The sequence below is a fragment of the Bombyx mori genome, chromosome 5 (assembly GCF_030269925.1).
Source record: "Bombyx mori chromosome 5, ASM3026992v2".
Classification (NCBI taxonomy): domain Eukaryota; kingdom Metazoa; phylum Arthropoda; class Insecta; order Lepidoptera; family Bombycidae; genus Bombyx; species Bombyx mori.
This window is the reverse complement of record NC_085111.1, coordinates 1,998,034-2,009,037: the sequence shown is the minus strand read 5'-3', so window position 1 is coordinate 2,009,037 and position 11,004 is coordinate 1,998,034. Positions and strand designations below refer to the sequence as shown.

Here is an 11,004-nt window from a genome sequence, read left to right as displayed (position 1 = left end):
AACAGCGCGCTTGTGGAACCTCGTGGAGGCTACGTGCCAGACAAACCGCTGTAAAAACACGTCATCACTCGACCCTCAACCGTCCGAACGCGGCTAAAATAAAACTCCGTTATCTGTGTGCTTAGTGCGAGCTTTTTAACGTTCTCGATAGCGTAAAAGTTAGCTCATATTTGTATGGAATGTGATCGTTTGCGTACGTTTGCCGCTAGGGGCGCTGTTCCAACTGCATACAAAATTGAGTTAACTTTTACGCTATCGAAAACGTTAAAAAACTCGCACTAAGCACACTGAAGGATCAATATTCAGTTACACAGTAAAAACGAAACCCAAGAGTTACGTAGAGAACAAAACGAGTTACGCAAATGCACTCCTTCTCCTTTCGTCGATAATCCTCAATGCTGGGGGTCGTGGCCTCACTAAATAACTCTCTCCTGGATTATGTAAATGCAGTTATATGCTAAAAATAGTACAGCACTTATTCTGGTACTATAAGGGCTTCTAATTTAATTCGTTTTAGTCACGATTAATTAACGAAGCCCGCAGTCCCTGTTTCAGGGAAAAACGTCACGTACTCTGCGAGTTCTCGTGTTTGGAACAACAAACAAACACAGTTACCTTGTGTCTTCGCTATATACGTTAAGAGACCGGTGTACGAGTATAACGAAAGGTAAGTAACGAGTCAATATTTGATGTAGTGATTGTGCGAAGCCTTTCATAGAGTCACGATTCAAGTGCAGTAGGGGATATAGAATAGAGTAAGTAAGGGTGTACTCGGGATATAACGAAATAATAAATTAAATACAATAAACATGCCATTTACGGAAACGAAAAACTACATTTCCCACAGCCAAGTCTCGAGACAGCCTTAATCACAATTATAGTATATTTATTTTTCCCAAAATAAAATTACTAATTTTCTCATAGTGAATTATTCGTTTTTTTTTTTTAGCTAGTACGTCCGACGATTTCAGTGTTGGTTATGAAGATAACCTGACGGTGGAGCCCGTTGAAAACAAAAAGTGAATACCACTCCCTACCATGACAAGACTGAAAGAGAAATTAATCTGCATTAGTATGCCAATAAAGCCAGACCTAAAAAGAGGTTACTGCCTTCACTAGGATGACGTAGAAAATAAGTCGAAAGCTCAGGGCCAAGGCCAACATGTACTGGAATCATTAATGATTGTGTGAAATCGTCTATCACATTTAAAAAAAATTAATCGGCAAATCAACCGGAATATTTACGGCGTAAATTATTTTGCGATAACACTTCAATAAATATATGACGTCATAAAACTGAACAATTTTATTGTGAACGATCCGTAGAACGACATCCCCTAGTCATGATACGAGTATCTCCATAACCGCAACGTTAGATCTATTCATAATATATTATTATGTAAATAATATATATTAATAGTTAGAGGTGCTTTGTTTCCTTAGAAATTATGTAAATAGAATTCATGAAATTTTCTCGCTCATTTTATGTAGTTAATAAGAATATAACAAAAATACTGAATTAGGTACCCTCCAAAATGCGAGACAACACTAAAATTTCTAAGAAAACACGTGTTCAATATATTCTCATGAACGACTTGCAAGACGAAATAAAAACGTCGACTATCAAACCTCAATGGTTTTTATTTTTTATTTTTTATTGCTTAGATGGGTGGACGAGCTCACAGCCCACCTGATGTTAAGTGGTTACTGGAGCCCGTAGACATCCACAACGTAAATGCGCCACCCATCTTGAGATACAAGTTCTAAGGTCTCAAGTAACGACGGCTGCCCCACCTTTCAAACCGAAACGCATTACTGCTTCACGACGATGGTAGTCGGTCCAGTTTGAAAAGTGTTTGAAATTACAATACAGCTAGCTCTTAGACCTCGAGTCAAAATGGGTAGCATCCATCATTTGCCTTTCTAGAACCTATAGCTTCAATAATAACATAGAGTAGGTCTTGAGTCGTCTGCTCATACGACAGACCGCCTCACAACACAACGACAAGGCACCAATTTCGCGTATTGGCAATTCTCAAGCTTACCTTCGAGCCTATGAAATTTATTAACAAATTTTGGAAACAATAAAACCAGTGCAAACACCTGAGCCAGTTCATACGTATGTAAGTAACTGTCGTTAGGTTTAGGCAAATAACCACGTAACTCATTATAATTGTAAATACTCCTACAATAGCTACGTGATTTGAATAGAACGCGCTACGCTTTGTTTGCTGTTTTGTTTACGAAGGTGACCTTCCCCGGAACAGGCAAATTCGAGCTATAAAACAAAAGTCGGCACAGTAGCTCTTGATATTTGAAATATTACACAATTTAGACGGGGGTATTAAGCATTACTGCTAAAGTTTTTACAGCCATTATACGCAGACACTAGTCTAGGTGTAGACTAGGGGTAGACTAGATGTCTAAGGAACTATTCCAGATAATCACTAAGTAGCGCGCGACAAGTTTCAAGAGATTATTATTCATACAATTAGCAAGAGTCACAACGGATCGTAACCGAGTTTCACTAGCCTGTACTAATATTACAAAGAGGAAAGATTTGTTTGTTTGTTTGTATTGAATAGGCTCCGAAACTACTGAACCGATTTGAAAAATTCTTTCACTGTTTGAAAGCTACACTATTTCCGAGTAACAGAAACTATAATCTTTTTTGAAAAAAAAATAGGGATACTTACTTAAACTCCAATAATGTAACCCAAGGTGTAAAAAAATTACCTAAAATATTCTTTACATCGCGTGCCGTGCGAAAACTATTGATGATAGAATAAAATTATGTACTACGACTTTGTAGAATACATTATTATTTATAAAAAGTGTCAAGATAGCACAAATCTAATTATTAAAGTTATGCCGCAATAAGTGTTCTTTTATTTAAAAAAATAAAACAACGTCAAATATTGTTGAAATTTTTGTTAAAGACCCGAGCGGAACCGGAGCGGGCCGCTAGTATGGTATAAAAACATTGTCTCTATTAATTAGGAAAAAAATAACGAAATATGTCTCAATATGAAATAACGCAGCCCGCAATTTATCTACAGAGCTAAAGTTAGATCACTTTCCAACCTCGGTGATGGTTACGGGGCCCTACCGCACTAAACGACTCCCCTGCACTCTTACACCCGACGTCCGATCTCCGTCCGGGGTCAGAACCCGGTCAGAGTAGGGGGATGGTTAAGGGGCAACCTAAGGGGGAAAGGCCGCGCGGCGCGATACCTGCACTCTAGCGCGCTTAACATGGAAACAATTCTACGGAATTGCTGTGTAAGAGCAACAGTCTGTGTATCGCGTTCTGACCTAGCAGGCTGGTTCTGGTCCAGCGGGGTATTCCGGGACACCAGCAGCACTCCCTGGGGCGGTCTGACGGGGTGCCGTACCGAAACGACCGACGTAGAATCGTCGACTATCGCCATGACAAACCGGGGGTCGGGCGTCCTAGAGGCACCGCGAGTCTGGTTGTAGTATTGAAGGCGGGAACCCCCCTGCTCTGCCTGGGTTCTGTCCCCGGTCGGTGATCGGACGCCGGGTGAGAGAATGAGAGAAATAAAGGGGAGTCGTTTGGAGGGTTAGGCCCTAAAACATCCATGTGCCCGCGGTCTGCTCCCAACATCTGTAGATCATTATGTCCCGCATACCCTGCGCGACTCCCAAACGCGGACACCTATCCGAAAGAAAAAGAAAAGCTTGTAACAATGCCATTGTGTATGTACATATATGCTTCGGAAACCGTTTAAAACCAGATGCATCGTGATCTTGTCATGTACAACAAAAACATATAATTAAACCTTAAATTATTTTAGTTACAAGAATACAAGTAAATTTTGATAAATTGTCATACATTATTATCCCTCAAGATTTGTATAATTTTCTGCGGAATCAGAATGGCTCTTAACTGTGAGTGGTTATACATTAAGGAACCATTACCGGCTTCCCCTTCACAGAAATAAATTGAGTTGTCCCTTTCAAAAATGGATACGGCCTATTACTTTGAGACCTAATAGAATAAATACCTCTTAAGTAGTTGCATTTCCAGTTATATGACAGTCAATCAACGAAAACAAAACAAAAATCTGTTTAGAAATAACGAAAGTTATAATAACTTTTATTTCATGTTAGATAGAGGAGACAATATTTTAGAATGACGTCAGCCTTCATTCGTTTACTGGTGGAGGTGGTAGGACTTCTTGTGAGACCGCGCGGGTAGGTACCACCACCCAGCCTACTTCTGAAGCAGTAATGCGTTTCGGTTTTAAGGGTTGGGGCAGCCGTTGTAACTATACTGAAACCTTAGAACTGATATCTCAAGGTGGGTGGCGCATTTACGTCGTAGATGTCTATGGGCTCCAGTAACCACTCAACACCAGGTGGACTGTGAGCTCGACCACCAAACTAAGCAATAAATAAATAAAACCTACTACTATACACTAGTATCGAACCCACGACCCTCGGCGCAACAATCAGGACCATTAACTACTGCACCACCAAGTCAGTCGAGTGTTTCGTTTGATTCCACTTAAATTTCCAACAAATCTCCAATTATTCGATGCGCTATACGTGCGGCATCTGTCACGAGCGCAGCTTCCATATTCGTGCACCGGGAACGCAGTACAGATATTTCGTGTGCAAGATATAAGTTCTCCGTGCATGCGCCTCCCGTCGGTCTGGTCACGACTCGGGGATCGAGGGATGACGTCATAGAGCTTGTTGCTATGCCGATCTCACTGTACAAATCTAAAACCTAAATCCTAAAACAGACGCAGAAGGCCTTATGAACCTTGATAGCGTGATTCTTGAAAGCCTATTCTGTAGAAACTCGTGAATGACTACCGCTATGCAAAGCATCGTTTAAAACTATTGTTAAATACTGCAACGAATTATGAATTTCTTACGTTTAAGTACCAAGCTATTGATATGATATAACGTTATTTTCATAAATGCAGTTTGGTAAATGAATTCATTGGTAGGTAATTCATTTATAACAGGCCCAGCTCATTAGGAACTTAATCTGAATTCATTAACGTAATTATTACACGTAATGGGTGAACATAATCGCGGCCTGATCATCGCCCACCCATTTGACAACGCTAATTCTACTTACTACCTATTATGAAACAAGAGTTCGGAGTGTTTACTGTATAGCACAATATCTACTCCAGACGTGACATCAGAACGCGCAAAAGCTTCGCGACAGAATTATGGCCTTACAAATCTCTACTATCAATAATAACCAATACGGAAATATATTTTTTACGGGTTCGATTTTATAACGCTATGTTATCCAGCTTAGAGACAGCTCTTTTTCTTCTGTGCCACAACCGCACGTAAGCTCTGCAACAGCTTTGGGGTGCGCTGTGACATAATCAAGGGGTGAAAAGCTATTTGGTTTCAGCGACATTTCACTTAATAGGTACGCGACATTTATCTATATAATTACCTACTTAGTGGTGCGTTTTATTTGGTCTTGGTATCAACAGTTCGATGTCTTTAATTGAACTTCAATTAAGTTTACTCAATTCAAATAGCTATTTTTTTTTAGATGGACGAGCTCATAGTCCACCTGGTGTTACGTGGTTACTGGAGCAAATAGACATCTACAACGTAAATGCCGCCACCCACCTTGAGATATGAATTCTAAGGTCTCAGTATAGTTACAACGGCTGCCTCATTCTTCAAACCGAAACGCATTACTACTCCCCGCAGAAATAGGCAGGGCGGTGGTACCTATCCGTGCAGACTCACAAGAGGTCCTACCTCCAGTAATTACGCAAATTATAATTTTGCAGGTTTGATTTTTATTACACGATGCTATTCCTTCACCGTGGAAGTCAATCGTGAAAATTTGATAAGTATGTATTTTATTAGAAAAATTGGTACCCACCTGCGGGATTAGAACACCGTTGCATCGCTAGATACGAATGCACCGGACGTCTTATCCTTTAGGCCACGACGACTTACTGGCTCTGCTGTAAAGTTGTAAAAAATTCGCTTAAACTAAATAGTAACTCACCTTTCGTAATGATTAGTGAATATTCTTAATGAGACGAAAGCATCTTTTCCGCCTGTCCCAGACTTGAAAGCTAAAGACCATCACGAAAAGATTATCGAAATCTATGACGAGGTAATCACTTACGATCAGAAGACGAGGTAGTCTGCTGCTTTTAATGTCAATTAATGTCAGGACTACAATATAACACAAAAACATATAATTTGAACCCCTTTTTAAACAACGAGTGTACTTCCAAAAGATTTTATGCTCTCAGAATTTTAGTCAATTTTCTTTCTTTTTTTTTTCATTTTAAGTGCTCCGAAATGACTTTGTGAGCGGTTCTGAACATTAAATGGAGTGCAGGCGATTGGTTGATTGTTTCAAATAGGTCGTCGACCTTGACTGGCCAAAAAACCACCAGTACTCGATCGGGAACTCGCTGCCGACTCTTCAATACTGCTAATGCGAACTCTTCGAGTACTAAAAGTATGGACTTGATAAATATTTCAAATTGTTTGGGCTTGGTTCTTTAGTTTTGTTTTTAAATTTAGAGCGCATTCGATATGATACTTGGTAATTTGTTAGGAACTTACCGTAGGTCTGTGTTTTTGTAGTTATAATAATATTTTTAGCACTATCTTCTTGGAGTGGCCACTCCTGTCTTCCTTGTTTTTATCTTGATGAACACTTTCAGTTGTTTAAGTAATTAATTAGCTGCACTTAATATTCTTTTTTTATTTTTATTGCTTAGATGGATGGACGAGCTCACAGCCCACCTGGTGTTAAGTGGTTACTGGAGCCCGTAGACATCTACAATGTAAATGCGCCACCCACCTTGAGATATAAGTTCTAAGGTCTCAGTATAGTTACAACGGCTGCCCCACCCTTCAAACCGAAACGCATTACTGCTTCACGGCAGAAATAGGCAGGGTGGTGGTACCTACCCGTGCGGACTCACAAGAGGTCCTACCACCAGTGAGTATTTTCTACTTGTATTCACTACTATTTTTCGCGATCGCACAATTTTGATGCCCACGATTCAAACTCGACTTTATAATTACATTGATATTAGAGGGGAAAGGGTCGGGACTATATCGATGCGCTCTCAATTACGTTCAAAAATATTAATGCGATGTATCCATTGCAGATAGCGTAAACACAAATACTTAGTCTTTCAGTCTCAGGAAAATTTACTATACATTGAGTGCGTAGAGTCTGATCAATTAAAAAAAACGATTTAATAGGTAGGTTTATTACGTAAAATAAGGACTTAATCAAAACAAGAGATTAGTAAAGTATGCTTTTACTGACGTAGACGAGTAGACAAGATTACGGTCCACCTAATGTTACAGAACCAGATGCTGTCTATATACAACTATGTGAATAGCAACACCCTCCTCAAGGTCGCATATCTTGAGATATATAAGACGCTGATAACTCCAGCTCACTCTCTATCTACACTAATTAAGTAAATACCAAAAAAAGGCAATACAATTTTTCATGACATAAAAGAAATTGTTTATGTGCGTGGACGAGCTCACGGCCCACCTGATGTTAAGTAGGTACTGTAGCCTAGATAGCCCATAGACATCTACGACATAAATGCGGCACCCACTTTGAAATAGAAGTTCTAAGGTCTCAGTTTTTTACAGTACAACGGCTGCGCCACTCTTCAAACCGAAACGAAATGCATTACAGGAATAGAAGCAGAAATAGGCAGGGTGGTGGTACCTACCCGTGTGGACTCACAAGACGTCCTACCACCAATAAAGTTCCAAATTTTAAATCCATAGTAGACAGTAACGGTTTAGTCCACAGTTTTCGTATACGTCGGGCACCTACATAACCGCTTGTACATTAAACCAACAACTACGTATAGCCATGGGGTATCTCAGAAGACCGCATTCCAGACGCACTACGCGCCCTCCTACCTCCCGCAACATGTTACTACACGCAACACACACATACCGCCTACTACAATACCAGACAACCTTAGCACGCAGACGCAGAGCTCAAAATTGCTAGCCTTACGTTTGTGAAGCCGGCATATCTTCGTGGCAGATCGGAGCGGTTTTTTTTTTCAGCGCCGGCAAAACCACGGAAAGGATTAATTTGAAGCAAATAAAGTGTTGTGTGAAACACCGCGGCTTCGCTTTGACCATGTATGCCGTATCAGCAAAGTTGAAGTTAGCGAAATTAACAAAAAATCGAACTAACTTTACGCGCTACGCTCTTTTATTTCCACATATTCCTTTATATTTTTAATACATTAAAATTCTTGATGTCGATATCCCATTAATTTTTAAGTAATTAAGTTTCGAGAACTGGTTTCTATCGAATCAAAAATTCGTGTCTTTATATAAACCGCTTTAGTTATATTGTTACGGTTTTTTTTTACATTTTAGACACTAAACATTGAAATTATAGACTACAGACAAAACAGTTTTGTTTTTTAATATTACACGAGAAGATCCAATTCTGTCTTTAATTGAGTTCATAATAATAATAGCAGTCTTCGTCCTATTGTTATCGCGCCATCACTTTACTCTAATTCTTCTTTTCAAACCAAATACAGTACACGCGACCGCTATCACCAAACGTTATCAGATTAAAAATTAAATTCAAACTCATGACTTATGTATTATTTTGCTTACAATCCAATTATATATGTGATCTAGATATTCATATATCTTTTTTTAATCATAAAATAATCTTAAATGAATTGAATGTGAATAAATTGAAAGTCCATCAACGATCATTGCCCAACCACCAGAAAATCGACTTAGAAAAATACAATTTAAAAAGGTTCGCGAACAAGTAAAACAGCCCGAAGGTATTCCGAGATTGGCCTGTCATTCAAGCTCGTTGGAGCTTCGAGCAAAAAACTAAATTTAGATTATAAGATTAATCTAAAGTAAATGCCTAAGGACATAATGTTTATGTTTTAATGGGAGTCGCATTATCGCCGGTTGAATTATTTAATCATAATGAGTATAAGCTAGAGGGAATGTTTATTCATGCTAGTGGTCCGCCGGTAGTCGAATTTCGAATATAATTAATTGACATTATAAGTTTGACGATTATTATTGGTTTTATTGTCAAAGACTAATAAAATTCCTAAATCACAGATTTCGCCAGGACTACAACTATAGACAAATAATATTAAAAACAAACAATATGAATCTATTCTCAATTTGACCACAGACTTATAGTAATAACAAAAGTTTGACAATTAACACACAGTATATATTATGTATGTACATATACGTGTTTTGTCAAATACATGGTATTAAGTGTTTGTAATGTTTATTTATTTATTTTAATATATTTTTATGCATAATTAAAATAATATTAACATTCTGCACTCCTTCTCCGTCTGCGCAATTTCGTAAAAAGGGGTACAAAGTTTTTGCTTCACTTATTAATATATAGATTTTAAAATATCACACCGGAACCCAACTGGTAAGCTTTGACTCTGTAGTGGGCCCTGGAGTAGCAACATCTCACCTCCTGTGTTTTTTTTACTTCCTATGCTGATAGCTTTAAAAGGCTATTTCAGCTTCTCCTTGACGTGTAGGTGAGCTCACGGGCTCTACCTGAGAGAATTTGCTACCTAGCAAGAGCAGTGCTTCGCAGAATCTACCAGCGGATCGGAATGGCAACCCACTGAGAAGGTCCGGCGAGAAACTCAGTGGGCTACTAAGTCGTGAATGGCGACTAAGGAATACACCAGAGAATGAGCAGCAGCATTCTCTGAGTATCGTAGCAACGTGATCGTCAACCGACATTTACTTTGTGAAGAGGCTAAAAGAACACACAGATGACCTGACACGTAGATCCTTGAGGTCGAAAGCTCAATTGTACGGTATATAGACTGACCCATCCTTCAAACCGAAAGTATGATTCCTTCGCGTCAGAAACAGGCCAATATAAACTACCCGTGTGGGCCTACAATACGCCCTACGACCAGTAAGTATGAGTTGTATATATACCTAGTCAGGTCATAAATTCTGTCACATGTTTAATGTAAAATAATTGAAACAAGTTTATTCATTATGTAACCATTCATATACCAAAATGAACTTAACAAAACATAGATTCTTATGACACTAAAGTTTATTCAAAATGACCTCCGTGATTTTGAATACAGGCCTTCAATCTGCGCGGCCAGTCGTCTATCGCAGCACAAACGAGGTCCATGTCAATATCGGCGGCTGCCTTAATCAAGGATGTCTTGAGTGACTCCAAATTGGGATGAGGCTTTGAGCACGCCTTTTCCTCCAAGTGTTGCCATATCTTGTAATCTAACGGATTCAAATCTGGACTGGAGGAGGGCCAGTCTTCGTGCCGGATGAAGTCGATTTCACGCGCCGCCAGCCTGTCTTGTGTGCTCTTCGCTCTATGAGCTGGCGCCGAATCTTGTTGGAATACCCAGTGCCTGTTATTGAACATGGTATGAGAAACAGGTTCCACAAGGTTCGTCAGGACTGTATTTTGATACACAACTGCATTCGTTTTTACACCTTTCTCACAAAAATGTACCTCTGTTAAGCCCCAATCAGAAACTCCCAACCATACCATGAGCGAGGATGGAAAATGACCTCGTTGGACACGCGGAATACGGTTGCTCGCTTCTTCACTACTGTGTGCGTACACCTTATCATTTTGTTTGTTGTAGCTCTCTTCCACGGTAAAAATTTTTTCATCCGAAAAAAGAATTTCCCGATATTTTTTTCCCGCGTACCGCTTCAACAAAGCGCGGCATTTCTTCAGTCTCAGGTCCATTAGACGAGCATTCAAACGATGTCCTGTTTTTCTTCGATATGCCCGAAGCCCTAAGTCTTCATTTAACACCCTTTTCACCGTGGTTCTGCTTAACCCCATCTGAAGGGCCAACAGTTTCTGCTTGCGTTTGGGATTTCTTTGAATTCGCGCCTTCACAGCTTTTATCACTGCTGGAGTCCTAACAGACCGAGGGCGACCACTTCTTGACCTGTCAT

At 39.6% G+C, this 11,004-nt stretch overlaps 1 long non-coding RNA gene across 1 annotated transcript; it reads left to right on the top strand.

The window, feature by feature from the left end:
- The first annotated feature begins 550 nt into the window (after positions 1-550).
- LOC134198839 (uncharacterized) lies at positions 551-1,296 on the top strand. The gene is made up of 2 exons (XR_009973087.1): positions 551-667; positions 950-1,296. It is a non-coding gene; the product is annotated as an uncharacterized LOC134198839 (long non-coding RNA).
- Positions 1,297-11,004: the final 9,708 nt, after the last annotated feature.